The 22792-nt window shown below is 34.3% G+C and overlaps 1 pseudogene; it reads right to left on the reverse strand.

The window, feature by feature from the left end:
- Positions 1–15118: 15118 nt before the first annotated feature.
- LOC122230573 lies at positions 15119–15694 on the reverse strand (annotated as a pseudogene).
- Positions 15695–22792: the final 7098 nt, after the last annotated feature.

Consider the following 22792-nt stretch of genomic DNA (forward strand, 5'->3'; position numbering starts at 1 on the left):
TTACCCAATGGCTGCTCAAAAATGCTGGAAAACACAGCCTGGAGCTGTGTGATTGTGGGGCCAACAGGGTTACACCCCATAAATACGATGACCTAAAAGACAAAAGAGACATGGCAGATAAATTGCTCAATCATCCTTCACTTTCTTTCGCCAGCAATGGACTCTTCTAAAATGTTGTAGTTCCCAAGCAGCCTCCTGGGAGATGTCCTCAAATGTTACAGCAATGGGTTGTATTTTGATGCTAAACTGGCACCAGCTTGGTGATGCATTGCTTTGTATGTGCTCTCTCTCCCCTATCCCATTCCCTTTACCCCTCATTTTTATTTCCCTGGCAGTACACTCTGCTAAATAATTGTAAGCAAATAGGTTCTCTGCCTCAGGCTCTGTTTTTGTGAAAGCCACATAGTGTTGTTTACTCTTCATGAATTTGGCTGCCGGCTCCATATAGATGCCTACAAGTAAGGTGTGGATGTCTCTGCTGTTATGATGCATAAATCTTCCTCTCTTCGCCCTTTTCCCCAGACATTTCTTCTGTATCTTTGTTCTCACTCCTTCCTCTGGGGTCTGGGCCTTTTGTTCAAAAGACACAATTTCTGTTTGTCAATTGGTTCAATGAACAACCTGCTGTAATAAAGAAAAGGGAAAGGACAGGAAAAGAAGAAGAATTTATAATATATTTTTTCTGCTACAAATATATGCAAACAAAGACATGGGGAAGATGAAGTAGGATTAAGAAACAAAGAAAATATAGTAGTTTGAAAGTAGTTTTCTTTAGCTAGTTAGATAGAAGTTACATTTTTCTTTTCTTCTCCCTCCTTTTTACAATTAGCACTTACATTATTTGAGTAATAGTAATAAAATATCTATCATAATTAGTTATATTATTTGCTATGATATGAGAGAGAAGCTGGTGGGGAAAGAAAATAAATCAAGGAATCTTAAGGATGAGGAAAATTACAAAGAGGTGGGAGAGGCACACAGACTTAATACACAAAAGAACAAAAGTGAGTAAAGAGGATTGAGGAGAAAAAAGGAAAGTGCTGGAGTGTGCAGTGTTGACTTTTAAATGTATGCTCACTCCCAATAGTTAACAGTAAGCCAGTTACCTCTCTGTAACAGAGTATCTATTGCAGTGTAGATTATGTTCATTGTCCAGTCAAGGTTATTTACTTACAATAAACTAATCTCTGACGTTACTCAAACACCAATGTAGAGCAGAGTGTGTGCTCTGTGAGGAAAGACTTGAATGATCCTTCTTTTTTATGCATATATTTGGCCAGGAAGCATCTCAGTGCCCTCAGGAAAAAGGGAAAGGGTATACTAAAAATTTCCTGGGGTTACAAAGACAAACCCCGGAACATATCAGTGGGTTTTTAGAAATCCTCTCTAAAGAGGTAGTGCCTGAGTACATGAGGGTACAATGCCTCCAAAGAAGTAGTCATCAGGAGAGATGGAACAGTTTGGCTTTTTTGGGGATCAGAATAAGAGTCTGAGTTCTTTAGGGATAGAGGCTGTTTTGGGCATGACTTACGTCTCCCCTGGGAAGCTAATCCTGACCCATGCACCCGGAGTAAAGCCAAAATAACTAAGCATATCAACTAAAAGCATGTTATTGATGGGGCTCACACATGGAACATCATCAGGTAACTCAGCCTCACAAGTTCACATGTCAAGAGGGTCACCGCAGCAGCACCAACCAGCCCTTGAACAATCCAGAACCACAGTCAACAGCAGCCGTGAAATGGTTAGACTCCTGTTCACCTGAATGTTGCAATAGGACTTGTATAGTGTCTCTACCTCTACCCACATGGAATTGAGAGTAGACATTAAGAGGGAAATTCTGGAATCCCCCTAATAGGAAATTTTGATCATGATAGAGGTGGGTAATTGTTATCAGTGCTTACCAAGAATAAAAAGGTGGCCATTAGAGATTTAGTGAAATGAATCATATTGGACTTATTTATAATGATTATGCTTTATCAGTCTGTGTTCTGCTCTTATTTTCTCCACACAGTATCTGCCAGGTACATTTTTTATAATAGATTCAATAATTATTGGAGTAAACACTAGAGATAATATTTAATATGCATTTAAAAAAGAAATAGATCCCAGTTAAGAAATAGGTCCCCCCAAACCCTAGAGAATATTGAAAATATGGTGATGATAGCAAAATCATCTGTTATCTCACCACCAAATAATAAGTCCTGTTAATAGTTCCTGTATTTCTGGTGCCATTTTGTTCATTCTACTTTTACTTAGGAGCTCTACCTAAGATAGGAGAACTGGTATCTACATTAATCAGTGTTCTCCAAAGAAACAGAAAGAACATTATATCTAGATCTAGATTTGGATAGATAGACACATATAAGAGGAAACCTATTATAGAAATAGTTTGTCGTGATTATGGAGGCTGAGGAGTCCTAAATTTGGCCATCTGATACTGGAGACCCCAGGAAGCTGCTGGTATAATCCGGTTTGAGCTCAAAGGCCTGTAAATAGAGGGCCAAATGGTGTAAGTCCCTGTCTTAGTCTGAAGACTTGAGAACCAGAAGATGGGATGTCTGAGGGAAGAAGAAGTTGAACATCCCAGGTTAAACAAAGAGCAAATTCATCTTTCCTATGCCTTTTAGTTTCATTGGGACCCTCAATGGATTGGCTGATGCCTGCCCACATTGGTGAGCGGGATCTTCTTTATCTGTAGATTCAAATGTTAATCTCCTGGAGATATCTTCACAGACATACTCCAGGAAAAAATATTTTGCCAGCAATCTGGACATCCCTTAGCATTGTCACGCAGATTGATAAAATTAGCCATCACACTATCTAGTTATGTTTACTTGTAAAATGTACAATTAATCCATTTTATCTTTATAGAAAATAATCTATTAATAATCTGCAGATTATCTGTATTTCTTTATAAATTCCTTATAAGTGTCCATAAATTTTGCTTATGAGCAGGTTATGAGCATCTAGTTTACAAGCTTATGAGTTTCCAGTCTAGTCTGGGTATATTAATTTGCCAATCTGGGTTTGTCGTAAGAAAGTACCACAAATTGAGTGACTCAAACACTAGAAATTTATTTTCTCGCAATTCCAGAGACTGGAAGTCCAGGATCAGAATGTTGATAGTGTGTTTATTCTGAAGCCCCTCTCTTCGGCTTGTAGATGGCAGTCTTCTACCTCTGTCTCTACCAGGTTTTACCTCTGTCTGTGTCTGTGTCCTAATTTTGTCTTCTGATAAATAATCTAGTCATTAGATGGGGAAGGGCCCACTCGAATGACTTCATTTTAACTTAATTACCACTTTAAAAACTGCCTATAAATACAATCACATTCTGAGGTACTAGAGGTTAGGACTTCAACACGTAAATTTGGGGGGACACAATTCAGCTTGTAACACTGGGATAAACTTCTGGCTTCATAATTAGTAAGCCACACGACTCTAGGCGAATTACTTTATCTCCATCCTCAGTTTCATTATGCACATATTTGAAGTACGTAGAATGTGATAGCATGTTGTAAGAAGGAAATGATAAAATATAAACCGCTTTGTAAACTACTTGAAATATGTTGACTAGTCATAGGTGTTAGAGAGATGCACCCTTTGTAGATGGATACACCTTTTAGGAAAATGGTAGCTTTAACCAGAATAATATTAAGGAGGGTTCAGATACCACACAATAGGGATACTTTAACAGGAGAACTCAAGTATCATTGTGCTCATTTGTTTTCTCTTTACTGTTCCTTTTTTTGAATCAGGATCTCCACATTACTGAGAAATTATGATTCTGGATTGATATATATTCACAAGTCTGTGATCATCATGGAATCAGAGTTTCTCTGTCTTTTCTATCTGTATAATTGGAACACTGGTATGGTGTGTGCCACATAGGTAATCAAGAGGTAATAACTGAGTAAATTAGTAAGTTACCTTGTTTCATACCCTTAATGGACTAAAACAGAGACATGTAAATATTCCTTTTTTAAAAGCTTATTTAGGGGCGCCTGGGTGGCTCAGTCGGTTGAGTGTCCGACTTCGGCTCAGGTCACGATCTCGCGGTTCGTGAGTTTGAGCCCCGCGTCAGGCTCTGGGCTGATGGCTCAGAGCCTGGAGCCTGCTTCCGATTCTGTGTCTCCCTCTCTCTCTGCCCCTCCCCCATTCATGCTCTGTCTCTCTCTGTCTCAAAAATAAATAAACATTAAAAAAAAATTTTTTTTAAAGCTTACTTATTTTGAGGGAGATAGAAAGAGAGAGAGAAAGTGAGTCTGGCAGGGGGGCGGAGGGGCAGAGAGAGAGAATCTCAAACAGGTTCTGCACTGTCAGTGCAGAGCCTGATGCAGGGCTCCAGCCCAGGAACCATGAGATCACTACCTGAGCCACCCAGGTGCCCCTATTCCTTACATAGATTATTCAATTTAAAATGTTTGCCATTTTGGGGTGCCTGGGTGGCTCAGTCGGTTAAGCATCCGACTTTGGCTCAGGTCATGATTTGCAGTCCGTGAGTTGGAGACCTGCATCGGGCTCTGTGCTGACAGATCAGAGCCTGGAGCCTGTTTCAGATTCTGTGTCTCCCTCTCTCTCTGACCCTCCCCCGTTCATGCTGTGTCTCTCTCTGTCTCAAAAATAAATAAACGTTAAAAAAAATGCTAAAAAATTTTTTTAATGTTTGTCATTTTAAATGCTTAATGTTACTTGTTCTCTTTGATGTTCATATGAACTGAAAAACAAAATTTCCTTCTAGAGTTTGCACAGTGTTAAAGGAATAAAGAATGTAGGAATATGTAGACAAGTTTGTTGATGTTTATGAGAGCATTCCCCTATGGGGGATAGAAACTTGGTAATATGAATATTTGAGCCTTCAAAGTTTTCCTTAATGTAGAGACTGCTGGAGACATTGAAACCTTTGGGTACCTCAGTGTGTCATCGAGACTGACTTCTTATTTTCAATGAATTAATTGGATGATAATGATTCTTTTTATATTTCTGTTTTACCTTTAGAGAGACCATGTCCCATTTATATGAATCTTAAATAATTATTAATCCCTATTGTGATTATTCTTGCTGTAAATTAATATATTGACATTCTAACATAATAATGGAATTTTTTTTGCAATTTATTGCAAGCTTGGTTAATATGAGTCTTCCCCTTAAAAAAGAATTCATTCTCTATGTTGACAAATCATATATTTAAATCCCTAAGGCTGAAGATGAAACATAAGGAATTGGTGGTCATTTAAGAAAAAGCTGTTACCTAAGATTTCGTGTGAGATTTCTTTGTTAGTCTTTCCTTTAAAATTACTACATGTGTTATTAAATAGAACTAGTTTTGTCTTCATTTTTTAAAAATAAATAATTTTTTGCCGTTGTTCATATATTTTTGTCAATGCGCAAGTACTTTATGTAGGTTAACCTTATTTTATCCAGTTAGATTAATTTTAGAAATGACACGATACACAGTATAATTATACAAATAAAATAAATAGCTGATCTTGGAGGGATTCGATAGAGATCATTCAGGGAACAGATAAAACTTGGATACTCTAATTCATATTTTTAATGTCTTCTTTGTCACTGCAAGTGTTTTCAACATTACTGAGCACCTATTACGTAAACTATCAACAATATATATACATTTCTTCTTATCCTCTTAAAAGTCCTTCAAGGTAAATAGTTTATTCTCTTTTAAATGAAGAAACAGAAATTCAAAGACTTAAGTAACTGGTTTAAATTCACACAGCTATCCACGGGAAATTCTTATGTTTTTAAAACTCTGTAGTTTATTCAACTTTGTTCTTTTCATAGCAATGTATGCTATCACCCACTGGGTATATGTGATTGATATGAGGCTTTTCACAGCAATGTATGTTATTACCCACTAGGTACATGTGATTTATTTGAGAGCTTTAAGTTTTTGAGAACTTGGAAGACTCATATCTACTTCAAGTAAATTATGTAATCTCTTGAACCAAATAAATGACTTGGCATTTAATTCCATTCTCCCCCAAAGGTTTAACAAACTTTATATTTTGACTAGTTGAACAATATAAATATTTTTGACAAGAATTCCCATTGGATAAATTATTTTTTTCCCTAGGAGGATTTTATGCCACTGTTTCAAAGACAATTTGGAGCATTTGTTTCCAGTGCCATTGACCGTATTCACATTATAATACTGAAAAATACTTTTTGTTTCAAGGCTATTATTGAAAATATCCATAGATTTAAAATAGTCTCTTTAGTTTGACGTGGAAAACTGAAGACTTTCGTTTACTTCTTTCCTTCTCTAAAATCTAAAGTACACAAAAATAATCAAAAGCAGTTCTTAGACTTTTGTGAGAAGTGGGAAACAGGGGACTGGGGACTTTGACTCATTTCTGAAAGGTCTGAGGCAGTTTCTTTCATACTGAGTGATACACCAATAGCATAATTAGCCACAACAGAAACCAGGAATTGGAGAAGTCAGTGGAGGTGGAATTGTTTCTTCCCTGTTGAAACCTGAAAACACTACAATCTTGGGAGTCCACAATCTAATTAGTGGGAATAAGCTGGTTACATTTCTGAGTGGTAACAGAAAGAGTGACAGCAATGCTCCTGGCTTACAGTTAAAGCAGGTAATGCACTTGGGCACAACTGAACACCTAGTGTGCGTATGGGCACTTCAGAATTAAGTTATGTTTATTTGGGGGAACACAGTGAAAAATTCACGGAGCGTGAAGCTGTGTTCCCAGCCCATACATCCCAAAGTGAAACCAGTCAATTAGCATGTCTCACAGAGGAGTCAAGCCGTACCGTACATTCAGGGCAGAGGCTAAACGTGTAAGAGAATTTCACAGTTGAAGAGCAATCCAACCAAGCACTTAGAAGAAGCAAGCCATTAAGTTTAAGCCAGTATGTAAGTTTTCATTTTTAAATATGGAAAAAAAAATTAGGAATTTCATGCATATAAAATACAAAAGATAAATAATTTCAGAGAAACCTAAAATAATCCAGGAAACAGATAAAAGTTAGATAATTTTAATTAATATTTTAGACAGATTCATTAAATGTACCATCTAAAGAGCACTCCACTCGGGAAAGAGGATAATAAGAGACTGTGGCAGAAATTTTGGAAGTTAAGGTAGGATCGTGACAGCAAAATATCCAGCTGAAAATCTAGCAGAAGAAGCCTAAGAAATTTTTCATCATGTAAAGTACAGGGAAGGAAAACAAAAAAGCAAAACAATTGACAGAATTTGAAAAAAAATTAAAAATGAAGTTTACCTGGAGGAATACTTACGAAGTTCACAAAGTTTCTGATAGATGATCCAAGAAGAGAGAACAATGAAAAATGGAAGAAATAATGAAAGCAACAATAAAAAAAATTTGAGTGAACAAAGGTTCAAATATTCAGATTGAAAGAGACTCAGTGAGTCCTAAATAGCATGAACCATAAACACATTTTTCTGAAAATGTATAGCATCAAAAATAAAATGTTATTTTTTAAAATCATAGTTTATCTGCAAAAGAGAAAATTCCAGTATTAGTGTTCAGCAAGACTAGGTTTTAGAAGGCAATGGAATAAAATCTTTAAACTTTTTGGTAAGAATATGATTTTGAACTAAAATCAATATCCTACAAAACAATTATTTAAAATTTGAGAACTGAAGAAAGATGTTTTCAGATATAAGCAATTAAAAATTGGTATATGCTATGTGTGAATGTTTGTGTCCCCTCATATTCATATGTTGAAATGGTAACTCCCACAAATGATGGTATAAAGAGGTGGGGCTTTAGGGAGGTAATTAGATCAAAAGTGCAGAGCTCTCATGAGGAGTTTAGTGTTTTTATAAAAGAGACCCCACAGGGATCCCTGTTCCTTCCACCATGTGAGAACAGGGCAAGAAGATACAAGGTATAAACCAGGAAGAGGGTTCTCATCAAAATGCTGCCATGCTGGCAGCTCGATCTTGGCCCTCCCAGCTTCTAAAACTGTGAGAAATAAATTTCTGTTGTTTATAAGTTCCCCTGTCTGAAGTATTTTTGTTAGAGCAAATCGAATGGACTAAGACAATGTGTTATTTGTTCTTTCTGACACAAAGTAGAGGTTGGGAGAGAGAAAAGAATATATTCTACCAAATGGAAAACAAATCCAAGAAAGAAGACTACACAAAGTGACATAATACAGGAGTATAAGGAAAGGAAGGCCTTTGGAGGAATGACTGTACATCAGAACAAAAAGTCCCAATTCTGGAGAAAACTATCAAGAAAAGAATAGGTGTGTTGTTATTTTTAATTAATGGCACATATCACAGATCTTGCTATTGTCCCTTCTAATGTCTTCTCTTTTTTTCTTATAATTATGAAAGTTTTACCTCAGCACATGATTGTGAAGGAAAAAAAGTTGTATTAGCTTCCTTGCAACAAACTCAGATCATATAATTAATTTCTGGTCAATAAATAACAAAAGAAGTAGCAATAGTATTGAATAAATTTACTCTGCTTATTATTTTACCGTGTCAGGTACTATCCCAAGTGCTTTATAAATGGTAACTCATTTAATAATCACTGCATCCATGGGAGGTATTATTATTATTTAAATTTTGCAGCTGAGAAGAGCTTTAGAATCCTGCACAAATTAACACTGAATTACTGAAGTACATCGTACGGGAAACTTCTTAGCGCTATACTCGAAAGGGAAGACTCATACCATCCTCTTCCTCACTTCTCCCCTCCCACTGGCTGGCATGTAGATATTATACCAGTAACTGGTACAGATCTTTTAGACTGCAAGATGCAAACCTAATGTTGAGGTTGGAACAGGATCAAGATAAAAATAGCCTGAGTCCCTAAAACCTGGAAATGGCATGCTAACCTTTTTTTTTTTTCTTAAGAGTAGATTATTAGAAATAAGTTTGTCATCTAAAAAATAAGTGTTGTTTTCATCATTGTCACAGCAACTAATCTTGCATCATAACTAGTATAGTATTGTTAAGAAATTGGATATTATTAATACGGTGATGACATGTGATTCTTCTGTCCACAAAAAAGAAAAACACTTCGAAATTTCAGGGAAAAAATGTTCAAGAATCATGGTGCGATGATAACACAAAATAAAATATGGATTGATTTTTAATAATATATGGAATGTAACAATGGAAGAGCAGGATCTGTCAAAATTATTCCTATTTGTATCAAAAAGCACAGGGGGTTGCATTATGTCTGCTTCTCTATAGGTCCAGTCACAGTAGTTATTTTAGTAATACAGAAGGTATTCATGATTTTACGGCCTCCTTGTTTTTAACATCTAGACTTAACCTATAAACACAGCATGGGGCCAGTGTGTTATATTTTTATACAAAAGACACCTTGCCAAGCTAAATTAAAAAAAAAGGCTAGAAGGATTTGGAAAGTAAAAAACCTAGAATTTGAAAAGTAAAAAAGGATACTAGATATTGAGAAAAGTTTAAGGGTGAAAATTTCTTCATCTTACTGAAAAAGAAGCCAAAATATACTGTTTGCAGTTAATTTAACAAGAGAAAGAGGTATACATATTTTATGTAAAAGATTAAAGTAATTAATAGAAGAAATTAAGAAGAAACCTACAGAGATGTTTAAGAAGGGGAAGTAGGGTTTAATTATTATTCTCTTTTTTTTCAAGTAAGGCGTTAATTGAAACTAAATTGACAAATCAAGAAATGGAGTTTATTTATATAATATAATGCGATACAGGGAATCAACAGATGAAGTAATAAATTGAGAATGTTAAAATGTGTTGCTTCAGGGCAGTGTCACTGGGATGAAGGTGACACAGACTTTTGTAATATTTCTTGTTTGTTGTATGCAACTTTTTATGTTGCAATAAAATAGTTTGTGTGGCAGTCATCTCATGTTTTTAGTTGTTCTACTTAGTAAGAGATCTCTGCCAAAATCAAGTGCTATATTTACCTGGGATCTGTTCCTGATTTTGAAAAATTATAGTAACTCCCTTTCAATCGTACAGCAAAAGGAACTAAACCACTCAGAGCTTCTCTTTAGACTTTAGATCTTTACATGGCAGGTACAGAATTTCTTAAATTTAAATGTTGAGATAAATAGCTCAACTCTGTAAAATAAGCAGCAATGCCCTTGATATGCTTTCAATTTTGTGAGTGATATTAATTAAATATTAATTGATACCTGTACAGTCATCAATGGTAAAGGACAAGATATGTCTCTGTAACCAATATATAGCATTTGTAAAATGGTTAAACTTGGACAACTATATAACACTTAAGGTAAACAGTGTCCATTCTTTCTATTTTCTAGGGGATATTTTTTAGTGAGGCCTGAACTACTGTTATGATACACTTTTAAAACTTTTATTGGGGCGCACGCGTGGCTCGGTAGGTAAAGTGACCGACTCTTGACTTAGGTTCTAGCTATGATCTCACACATTGTGAACTCAAGCCCAGGGTGGGTCTCCACACCGGGCCTGCTTGGGATTCTCTCTCTACCCCTTCCCAGTTCATGCGGGAGCGAGCTCTCGTCCTCTCAAAATAAATAAACAAACTTAAAAAAATAAAAATAAAACTTTTTATATAATATAATGTTTCTGAGGAAAAGCACATGTATATTACATGTATTTCAGTCACTCTTTCAAAGGGGTGTAATAAGGCATTTGTTGAATCTGCCAATAGCTAAAGAGTTCCATATAGAGAGAGTAATTAGAATAAGATTGAGATCCCTAAAGTCACAAGTAATTTCAATATATTATGGAAAGGGTTAAAGAAGAGTGTGTTATATACAAATACCCTGAAAAAATGCCATGGCAAATTATTGTGTACTGTAAACACTGAGGACTACAGCGTTTTATGTTAAAAAGCAGGGGTTCATTTTTCTGGTGGGGGTGGGAGGGTGGAGACTGTGAATGAATTTTAATCTCTTCTATTTGTTATCCTTTTAGTATAATGATGTTTCATGGAGCAAAAAATGAGAAGACTTTTAAGAACTTTCAAAACTTCTGCAAAGTAGGTATTTTTCACAGCTCTAAGACCAAGAGTTAGAAAGAAAAGAAAAAAGATAATGTGCATGTGATACCAAGGATGGGAAGCAGGTGGTAACCAGTGTGAGCAAAGATACAGAAAAAGAAAAACAACACTTATCACCTGTAACCCTTGAAATTTTTAGTAGGATTTTCATTTATTTGCTCTGATTTCATAAAAAGTTTATTTCCAATAAGCAGGTATGTTGAAGACACATAAAACAGATAATTTCTAAATGGTTTCTTGGTGGATTAGAAAAAGCAAAAAGCAAATCAACATTTGCATTTCAAGCTTATAGAGAGGTGGAGAAAAATGTAAGATATAAAAGCATAGATAAAATTTTTAGGAATGTTTTGCTTTTGACACTAAAAAATAGGAAAACATTAAAGAAAATTTTCTGTCTCTTTAACAGGCAATAATTTTCTCTCTTGTTTTGAGATATATTATGAAAATGTACTTTCTTTATGCTAAGCAAGCCCTAAGGCAGCTGTAAATCTTGGTGCCAAAAGACCTTTCGCCCTTAGCAAACTTATCTTCAAGTTCCATATCCAAAGGATGGCAACATGTATCAAAGCTTTCAGCAACTTAAATTCTCCTTTGGCTGAATCTAATTTTTTTTTAAGTTTATTTATTTATTTGAGAGAGAGAGAGAGACAGAGAGAGACAACATGAGTGAGTGCTAGTAGGGGAGGGGCAGAGAGATTGGGAGAAAGAGAGAATCCCAAGCAGGCTCTACACTGTTATCACAGAGCCCGACATGGGGCTCAATCTCATGAACTGGGAGATCATGGCCTGAGCTGACTGAGCCACCCACGTGCCCCAGAATCTAATTTTTTAATGCCATTTTTACCTATCGTACATTTTCTAATTTTCCTGTTTTTATAAACTTTTATTGAAACATAGCCACACCTATTTGTTTATGTATTGTCCACGGCTGATTTTCTGCTAAAATGACAGTTAAGTAGTTGCCATAGAGATGTATGACTAGCAAAGCCTAAAATATTCCATACTTGGCCTTTTACAAAAAAGTTTACCAAATCCTGTTTTAATAATAAGTATTTTTCCACTTAAATAAATTACAGTTTAAAAGTTATAAGACATATAGCTATTCCTAATTCAATATAACAAACATTTATGAAAAGTGTATCTCTATAATTGTTATAATATGTGCCTCTCCATATGAAGGCATTGAACTAAAAATAAAGAAGGAAATATGGATAAACTATCTTTTCTTTTTCTAAATGTAGCCATATGTGCAATCTTGTTTATCATATTATTTAAAGCAACTTTGATATCATATTTTGTTAGTTATAAAAACTGTATCTTAAAATTTTGTGTTCAATTTAAGAATTCAAACGTGCTTTCATTTGCTTTTTATGAAAGCCATTATTTATCCTTGCTGAGGTGTTGAGAATTCTTAAATTTTTACAAAAGGAAGTATTTTGTTCTCTAAATTTTATACTCTTCCTTCGTATAAATAACTACACTGTAAGGTACTATCGGGTGATTTTACAATTTCATTTTTCATGCAAAACATTACTTTTTGTTAAGAGATCCATTAGACAATGCCACAATCTGCATGTTTTTTGTGTGTAGGAACCGATACATAGAACAATAGATGATATACAGTAGATATTCATTTTTGCATATTAAATATCTAGCATAAAACCTTAAAACATATTGATAATACATAAATTTTATTAAAATAGCTTAGTTAAAAATAAAAGTGATTTCTTCTGGGAAGTCATTTTCTTTTTATAATATTTTGAGGAAAACAACAGAAAAAAATCTAAAAATCAGAAAGATAGCCATAGGATCTAAGCTTATAAAATTTCTGTTGAAAAGTCTATAATACCATTTTACAAATATCTGTTTATAAATCATGACTTCTTTCAATCAATGAATGTTGTAAGATCTGATTCAACATTAAAATCAAACATTGCTTATGAAGTGGAGACATACTTCACTAGCCACAGTTACAAATAGCAAAGAAATTAGAATCTTGGTTTGGATGTGATTATCTATCTCTCAGTAGATTAGCTCTCACTAATACTCAAATGGTGGATAACTGTGTTAACCAAGTAGTTAAGAATAAAACAGCCCAAACCTGTGAGAACTGTGTGCCTATTAGGAGACTTTTTATTTTTAGAAAATTCCTTATTTTGTACAATGGTTCTCAAATCTGTATAATTTTTTGTTTTCCTTCTGGGGACATTTTTGACGGTCACAACTTAGGTCTGGGGGCAAGTGATCCTAGGATATAAAAAGTAGAGGCAGGGATATTGCTAAGCATCCTACAATGCACAGATGATCCCACAGTAAATATTACCCATCCTTCCAAATGAGAAACACTGTTTTAGAAAATTTAATAATGGATTTTCTTATACTGAGCAAGTTTCTCTCAAAGCTCTGTTTATTAAAGACTTCAATACATTTTAGAGCATAGAGTAGTAGCTGACAAGTCTTCTATTGGTACTTTGGTTGTAAAATAGCATTGTAACATTTAATCAATCCAGAATTTGAGTACCAAATGGTGTCAAACTGGTGCCTAATTAGCTTTCAGCAATTAGCATCTTACCTTGACCCACTATGTTTGTTATTAAGAATGAAAACAATTCATATGTAAAACATGGTTAAACATAAATTCAAGCCAATTTTAGAGCTGTTAATATATACTAAAAATGTGGCAAACATTTCAGCTTCAAATCCATTAAATGTATAAAGATATAGAATCTTAAACTCTCTTCTCACAAAATTCAATTCATCTCAACGAATCTGTTTAATCTTTAAAGTGAAAAAATGTTTTGCTGTGATATCATGGAGAATATGTTATGTACATAAAATGTAATTAAGGACATTTTGTTGAATTAAAGGAAAGGACCAAGGATTTATGTAAACACATTGAATAAACACTTTAAAAGTTGAGGAATAATTATTTGATTTTTGTTGAAATGCTTAAAATTTTTCTGTCATGTATATTTTCAGTAAAATTTAATCGTGTTGGTTTATTTTTCTAAATGAACTTTGTGTTTGAAAAGAAACTCTCATCTCTTCCTTTTTAAATACATATGGTGTATTTAAATACCATAAAAGCAGAAATTTTCACAGAGGAAAATTTTAACATGCTTGAGTTTCACAGTTTCTTGATTTTGCAGATAGATGCTCTTATTGGTTTTGGACATTATTAGTCATCTCTTCAAATATTTCTTCTTTCTCATTCTCTCTGTTTTCTCCTTGTGGAAATCTATTTTACCCATTGTAAAATTTTCAAGATTTTGTATGCTTTTTATACTCTATTATTTTATTTTAAATATATATTCTTCTCCTTTTTTTCCAATTTGAAAATTTTCCAGTGACCTGTCCTCCATTTTGGTAATCCTTATTCTACAAGACCCAATCTGTTTTTTTCAACCACTCGTTTTAGCATTTTTGATTCTCATACACATTCTAATTATCGGCTGAAATCTATCATTCTTCCTCTTATTTGTTCACTTCTTCTGACTTCATTTGCAAATTAATCATATTTATTTCAATAACATTATCTGTTATTGATCTGCCACATCCCTTAAAGCTGCCTACAGTACTCGAATTATATTCTTTGCACTCCTAGGACAACCCCGATTCAATTCCTTGAACCTAATCAATGAAAATAATCCCCACCTTATCAATTCCATCAAACGTCTCTTAATTGGAAACATTTTTGCAGGATACCTAATTTCCTATAATATCCCCCCAACAACTATCCCACAAATAACTATACCCCATTATCTGAAACTAACTGCCCTCGCCGTGACTATCACAGGCTTTATCCTGGCATTAGAACTCAACCTCGCGGCTAAAAACTTAAAATTGAAATACCCCTCAAACCTTTTTAAGTTCTCTAACCTCCTAGGGTACTTTCCAATCGTAATACACCGCCTCCCATCAACAATAAGCCTAACTGTAAGCCAAAAATCCGCATCAATACTATTAGATATAATCTGACTAGAAAATATATTACCAAAATCCATCTCCTATTTCCAGATAAAAATGTCAACTGTCGTATCTAATCAGAAAGGGCTAGTTAAACTCTACTTTCTATCTTTCATAATCACCTTAACCCTTCGCTTACTTTTACTTAATTTCCACGAGTAACTTCTATAATCACTAATACACCAATAAGCAAGGACCAACCAGTGACAACCACTAGTCAAGTTCCATAACTATATAGTGCTGCAATTCCCATGGCCTCTTCACCAAAAAACCCTGAATCACCTGTATCATAAATCACCCAATCACCTGCACCATTAAACTTAAATACAATCTCAACCTCATCTTCTTTTAAAATATAGCAAGCAGTTAACAATTCTGCTAACACTCCCGTAATAAACATCCCTAGCACAGCTTTATTAGACGTCCACGCCTCAGGATAAGACTCAGTAGCCATAGCCGTAGTATACCCAAACACTACAAGTATACCCCCAAATAAATTAAAAAAACCATTAAACCTAAAAATGATCCCCCAAAATTTAACACAATACCACAACCAATACCACCAGCCACAATCAAACCAAACCCACCATAAATAGGAGAAGGCTTTGAAGAAAAACTTACAAAGCTCACCACAAAAATTGTACTTAAAATAAATACAATGTATGTTATCATTATTCTCACATGGAATTTAACCATGACCAATGATATGAAAAACCATCGTTGTATTGCGACTACAAGAACTTAATGACCAACATTCGAAAATCACACCCCCTCATTAAAATCATCAATCACTCATTCATCGATTTGCCCGCTCCATCCAATATCTCAGCATGATGAAACTTCGGCTCCCTACTAGGAGTCTGTCTAATCCTACAAATTCTCACCGGCCTCTTCCTAGCCATACATTACACATCAGACACAATAACCGCCTTCTCATCAGTTACCCATATCTGACGTGACGTTAACTATGGCTGAATTATCCGATGTATACATGCTAACGGAGCTTCCATATTCTTTATCTGCCTATACATGCACGTAGGATGAAGAATATACTACGGCTCCTACACTTTCTCAGAAACATGAAACATTGGAATCGTACTACTATTTGCAGTCATAGCCACAGCCTTCATAGGATACATCCTACCATGAGGTCAAATATCCTTCTGAGGAGCAACCGTAATTACCAACCTCCTGTCAGCAATCCCATACATCGGAACCAACCTAGTAGAATGAATCTGAGGCGGCTTCTCAGTAGACAAAGCCACCCTAACACGATTCTTCGCCTTCCACTTTATCCTTCCATTCATCGTCTCAGCCCTATCAGCAGTACACCTCCTATTTTTCCATGAAACAGGATCTAATAACCCCTCAGGAATAACATCCGCCTCAGATAAAATTCCATTCCACCCATACTACACAATCAAAGACATCCTGGGCCTCCTAGTATTAATCTTAACACTCATGCTACTGGTCCTATTTTCGCCAGATCTGCTAGGAGACCCAGACAACTACATCCCTGCCAACCCCTTAAACACCCCTCCCCACATCAAACCCGAATGATACTTCCTATTCGCATACGCAATTCTCTGATCCATCCCCAACAAACCAGGAGGAGTCCTAGCCCTAGTCCTTTCCATCCTAGTCCTAGCAATTATTCCCATCCTCCACACCTCTAAACAACGAGGAATAATATTCCGACCACTAAGCCAATGCTTATTCTGATTCCTGGTAGCAGACCTCCTAACCCTAACATGAATTGGCGGCCAACCTGTAGAACACCCCTTTATCACTATCGGCCAACTAGCTTCCATCCTATACTTCTCAACCCTCCTAATTCTAATACCCATCTCAGGCATTATTGAAAACCGTCTCCTTAACTTCCTTATCTATATCATGTCTAGAGATGCTTCTTGTGTCTATATTTCTGTCTTACTCATTAGTAATATTTTCTTGCCTCATGTCTATAATATTCTGGACATAGTGTATAAAACAACTGTTTAAGATCTAGATGTTCTATCTTGCACAAGAGATGGTTCTCTTTTTACTCTGTGAAGCAGATGGAATGAATGACTGATCAACTTAATCCAATTGGGTGTTGGTCACGGGGACCTTTCAGTTCCAGTAGTCTGAGCCTACTTTTAATTTTTCCCATTCCTTGCACTTGACCCTCTCTGGCTTTTGGTTGGTGGATATGATTTTCTGAAAGAGAAGGGCAGGTTGACTTCTGCCTTTTATATGTTCTTGGTAACACTTAAGACTCCAAAATCATAGAGCTTCAAAACCTGGCAAATGATTTAAGCATAGAATTGTGGTATTTCTTAAATAAACACAAACTACAGAGATCTTAGAATTACAGTAAAAAGAGCTGTTTTTCCTTAAACATTTGTGAAAGTAAGTTGCAGATCTGATGCCTCAAATAGATTACTATAAACTTTGTGTTTTAAAGAACATGTGCTTATATAATGTAATCACCTGTTATGATATGATAATCAAAGACAAAAAATTAACATGAACACATTATTGCTATATAATCCACAAGTTTCTATCTAGTTTGACAACTGTAACAATAATGTCTTGTTAACAAAGTCAGTCTGTCATAAACTTCTTAAGCTTATCTTGATTTTCATGAGTTTGACACAGTTTATGCCCCACCCGCTCTCTCTTTTTGTAGATTATCCCCTAAGTAGTGCTTCTTAGTGGGTAGTTTCAGGTTATGCATCTTTGCGTGAATATCCTAGAAGTGATGTTGAAATCTTTTGAATGCATTCTATCAGATGGCACACAATTTCAAATTGTTTCATTAGTTCACTTAGATCACTAGATTACAGTAATGTCTGCTAGGATTTTTAATTATACAGTCACTATTTTTTTCTTTTTAAAATTAATTATTTTTCTATAGAAATATTTTGAAACTGCATAAATATAAGTTTTTGCTTATAAAAGTTTCCACACATTTATTTTTATTCATTGTATCTTCGTGGACACATTGTTTTCTATATTTTTCAATGAATTGTAATTTGTTGCCTCAATTATTTATCTTGAAACTCAGATTGTTCTTAATTTGACTAGTGTTAGCTTCTGTGTCCGTTCAATGTATTCTGCTATTTCTGTTTTTCTTTCTTTCTTTCTTTCTTTCTTTCTTTCTTTCTTTCTTTCCTTCTTTCTTTCTTTCTCTCTTTATCTCTTTCTCTTTCTTTCTCTTTCTTTCTTTCTTTCTTTCTTTCTTTCTTTCTTTCTTTCTTTCTAGCATATCCTTGCTGTCTGGTACAAAATGATGTTTCCAGTATCATCTTGTACTTTTCTGGTACAAGGCTTAGAATCAGTCATTCCTCCAAGGAGCCTTGCTGTTTGCCTTATAGAAGCCAAGATGTAGGCAGTAGCTAGACTCAAAACTGCTGGCCTCTTGCTGCTTTTAGGCATTCTCAAGAGACAAAGCCAGGGCCATATATATCTGTGCATATGTATATGAACACATAAACTTAAATCAGTGTGTGTGCCTGATTTGCAAGTCCACACTAAAACCTCAATTCTACTATAATTGTATATCATATGTAGTTACTCTAAAATTTCATGTATGCATCAAATTCTACAATAAGTTATCAAAGATTTCGATTACTTTTATTTAGATAGAAAAATAAAAATTATAATAAACACTGATTTAAAGCATACAAATTCATTGTGGAGGTACCTAACTATTCATATCTATAACCATTTCTTTAAACACTCTTAAATACATGTTTATAAATTTGAATATTGTTCATTTTATTGCAGATTTAATTTGTATATTCTTGCTGACAAAGAATCAGTAAAGGATATGATGCTTGACTTATTCTGTAATGGGTTAGTGTAACAAGCCTCAAAAATTAAATACATACAATGATAAAATTGCAGCATCCATTGTTTTTTAATGTCTTCATCATTGGAGGCTTCCTGCACTTTGCTTGCTTAAGAGAACATACACGATTTTATATAACGTTTGCTTCATTTTACAAAGATCTGGTGTACAATGAAGGAACTAAGTATTATTTTCTCCTACTTCTTTCCCGTGATTCTTTAAGAACAAACCCAATGTTTCCAAACTACAATATATTCTAATTTGATTTAAATAAAGCAATCTGAATGCTGTTTTCATTTCTTCCCTTAGGGACCAAAAAAAAAAAAAAAAATTAAAAAGAAGTGTTCAGTGATGGTATCATTCCCAGTGCTATTGTGTTCAGTGCCCAGGTTTAACATTCTTTGTCTCATTACAATTTTATACTCCATGGTATTTTCAAACACCAGAGAGAGTATTGATAATTATCTTAATATTTTAAGAGTCTACTCAAAATGGTCCTTTTAAGAAAGAAAGTACTAAGCCATAATAGAAAGCCAAATGCTAAAATAAACTTGAAATTGTTTAACCACTCTTGAAATCTTAAAAGCTTACACATAACAATGGTACATCTCATGATGTTTCTGAAGTTGTAGTATTGTTGATTCATATATACCTAATTTCCAAGTATAGGTTAAATTTGCACTTTCATTCCCACACATTTAGGCATTTTTCAGAATTATTAAAAGATCTTACTGCTGTCAGAATAAACATGCCAAAGTATTTTATTTTAAACATTTATTTGTCTCTACATTTATTTCTTAATTCACCTCTTCATTATTTCATTCCATGCTATTTACTGGCTATTTATTTTGCCTCAGGCATTATACTTTTGCTGGGAATATGAAGGCGAATAGAAGTTATTTATTCCTGAAAGTACCTCAGTTCAGTGAGGAAAGCTATAAATAATTAACTAATTTTATACAAAGTCCCCTTTCTGATCATCATCATTCACCGAGCAGGTACATATTTCATGTTAGTTTCATATTATACCTTTCACATTAATTTCCAATATTTCTATACAATAAGACTCCAGTATTGTTGGGAAAAGATCCTACTGTTCCCTCTTTATAGCATGCTCATCCTTGCTCTTTGGATTTTGCTCATTTGTTTCTTGACCCATTTTTTCATCTCCACCTGCATAAATCTTACCATTTCTTCAACAACGCCCTCCTCAAATTTCATTTACTTTGGGATCAATGGTGATCTCTCTCATTTCATCTCACTCTCAATAACTCATAATTTAGCAGTTATTCTCTAATCAGATGGACAACTAACATGTAATAACTTTGTGATCTTGCATTATTCCTGGCTTTTCTACTTTATCATTCATTTTCTACTCTGAGTTCCATGACTTGGATTTTCAGAGAATTTATTCTACTTTGTGACCTTGCCTGATAGTTAAGAAAAAGAATGTAGCCTTTAATGGAGGTTTTATGAGGATTTAAACAGAAGCTGGAATAAAGTTCAATGAAGTCTATGTAAATGTAATTATTCTTTTGTCTCCTCTATCTATAGACAGCAACTTCTGCAAAGAAACTGGGACTATTTGAAAATATTTACACCAACCTTAAACAGACAGCGTGAAAAGGTAGAACATTTTCAGAACATTTCAGGTAGAAATGTGTCAGAACATTTATGATTTAAAGAATCATATAACACACTGCACTCTAATGATAAGAATTCTGAAATTTATGGCTTGAGACTCTGGTAAATAGAAATTACTCAAAAAACCAACTGGGGTATGGGACACTTGGGTGTTTCGGTTGGTTGAGCATCTGACTTTGATTTTGGGTCAGGTTTTCATCTTACAATTAATGGGTTTGAGTCCTGCGTTGGGCTCTGTGCTGAAGGTGCGGAGTCTGCTTGGGATTCTCTCTCTCCCTCTCTCTCTGCCCCTCCTCTGCTCTCTCTCTCTCTCTCTCTCTTTCAAAATAAATAAACTTAAAAAAAACAATTTGGGTAAGTGGAGGATGCAGTAAGGAATTGCATACAAAATAAATTTACTTTTTTACTCCATATTTGATGTTTGAAAGAACTAGAGAATACTAAGTCACATGAATGGAAACTGAACTCAGTGTGCCTATGGATGCTCTCAAATAGGACAGGCAGTTATCAAACTATTAATTCATTAAGAATATATTGAAAATATTCCAGAAAGAGATATATTGTATTCAATAAAAACATGACAAGCTGAAGTAGCAAAAATTGACAGTACAATGTAAATTATGTTTTTTTATGTTCCATAGTCTATCATAGATTCTGCGATGTGTGTGTGAGGGTGTGTGGGTGTGTGTGTGTGTGTGACAGATTGAGAGAGAGAGAGAGACAGAGAGAGAGATGGTGTTTGTATAATTTATTTCCCAAATGATATTTGATATCTCCGAGCCAAATTTTAGGATAAATTTAACTTCTGTTATTTGTATAGCAATTGAAATAGAATTATCATGATTGCCTAAAAATGTGAGCATTCATTTATTTCTCATTTTCTCCTCATCCACTTGGAACTTCAGTGCAAACTAGATGTCATTTTAAAATGCATAATGTAAAGTTAAATTGCCAACCAATTCAGTATGATATTTGAGTACATATAGGGAAAATGTAATTAAGAAATAAGAAATTTTAAAACTACGTTTCCTGTACTTCCAGTATCTATGCTTAATTTTATACTTTTAACATAATATCTTATTGATGTGGTGTACAACTGGTATAAATTTTTAGCATGCATCCACCAATTTTCTTAGTTAAAAATAATCAAATATACAAGTGAATATTTTTGTTTTCACTACTTAGTTTGCGTTACTATGGATAAAGAAGTTAAAATAATACAGTGCTTAATGTCATTAGTTAAATGTGCCATTTCAACTCAAACTTAGTTAATAATCTTTGATTATGTAACCTTTAAGTATTTTCTAATTTAATCCTGGAGTTTAATATTTCATTTAAATATGCTCATAGTGTTTATAAGTTTCTCAAGCCTGGATGGACCCAAATTACTTGTGTTTCTTGGTTATAATTTGTAAATAATTTAGAAACTGACAAATATTTTCTTTTTTTATACATATGTTTTAAAGTTTATTTATTTATTTTGAGAGAGAGAAGGAGTGAGAGCATGAGTGGGGAGGGGCAGAGAGAGGGGAAGAGAGAGAATCTGAAGCAGACTCTGTGCTGTCAGCATGGTGCTCAACATGGGGTTTGATCTCAGGAACTATTAGATCATGACCCAAGCTGAAACCAAGAGTTGATTGCTTAACCAACTAAGCCAACCAGGCACCCCTAAAACTGACAAATATTTTCAAGGTTCTTATGACTAGAAGAAATAAAATGTAAAGTAAAACAAGAAAAAAAATCAAAACAAAAGACAAGTATATTACTATTAAGTATTTGTTAAGAACACATTATTCCTAGAAGTACATGTTAAACCTTGTTTTCCAAACAAATAAAAGGAGGTATAATTACTTGTTACAGATTAATTGTATCTTTTACTGTTCTCTACTATATCATTAGTGAATCTACCATTAAAACACAAATTATATAAATAATATATAAGTATATACTTCAAAAGTACTAATAAAGTATATAAAGTATATTTTTCTATATCTCAGTTCTCACAAAAACTGGAGTGTTCCAATTTTCATATGTAAATACACTCTGTGGAAGTTATAATTTCAATTGTTTAAAATGGCAGAGAGTTTAAAGAATAGTACAACTCTAACTTGAAACCATAAAAGTCCTACAAGAGAACAGAGGCAGTAACTTCTTTGACATTGGCCATAGCAATTTTTTTCTAGCTATGTCTCCAGAAGCAGGGGAAACAAAAGCAAAAGTGAATTCTTCAGACTTCATTAAAATAAAACGCTCTGCACAGTGAAGGAAACAAATAACAAAACTAAAAGGCAACCTACGAATGGGAGAAGATATTTGCAAATGACATATCTGATAAAAGGT

Source organism: Panthera tigris, chromosome C2 (genome assembly GCF_018350195.1).
Source record: "Panthera tigris isolate Pti1 chromosome C2, P.tigris_Pti1_mat1.1, whole genome shotgun sequence".
Lineage (NCBI taxonomy): Eukaryota > Metazoa > Chordata > Mammalia > Carnivora > Felidae > Panthera > Panthera tigris.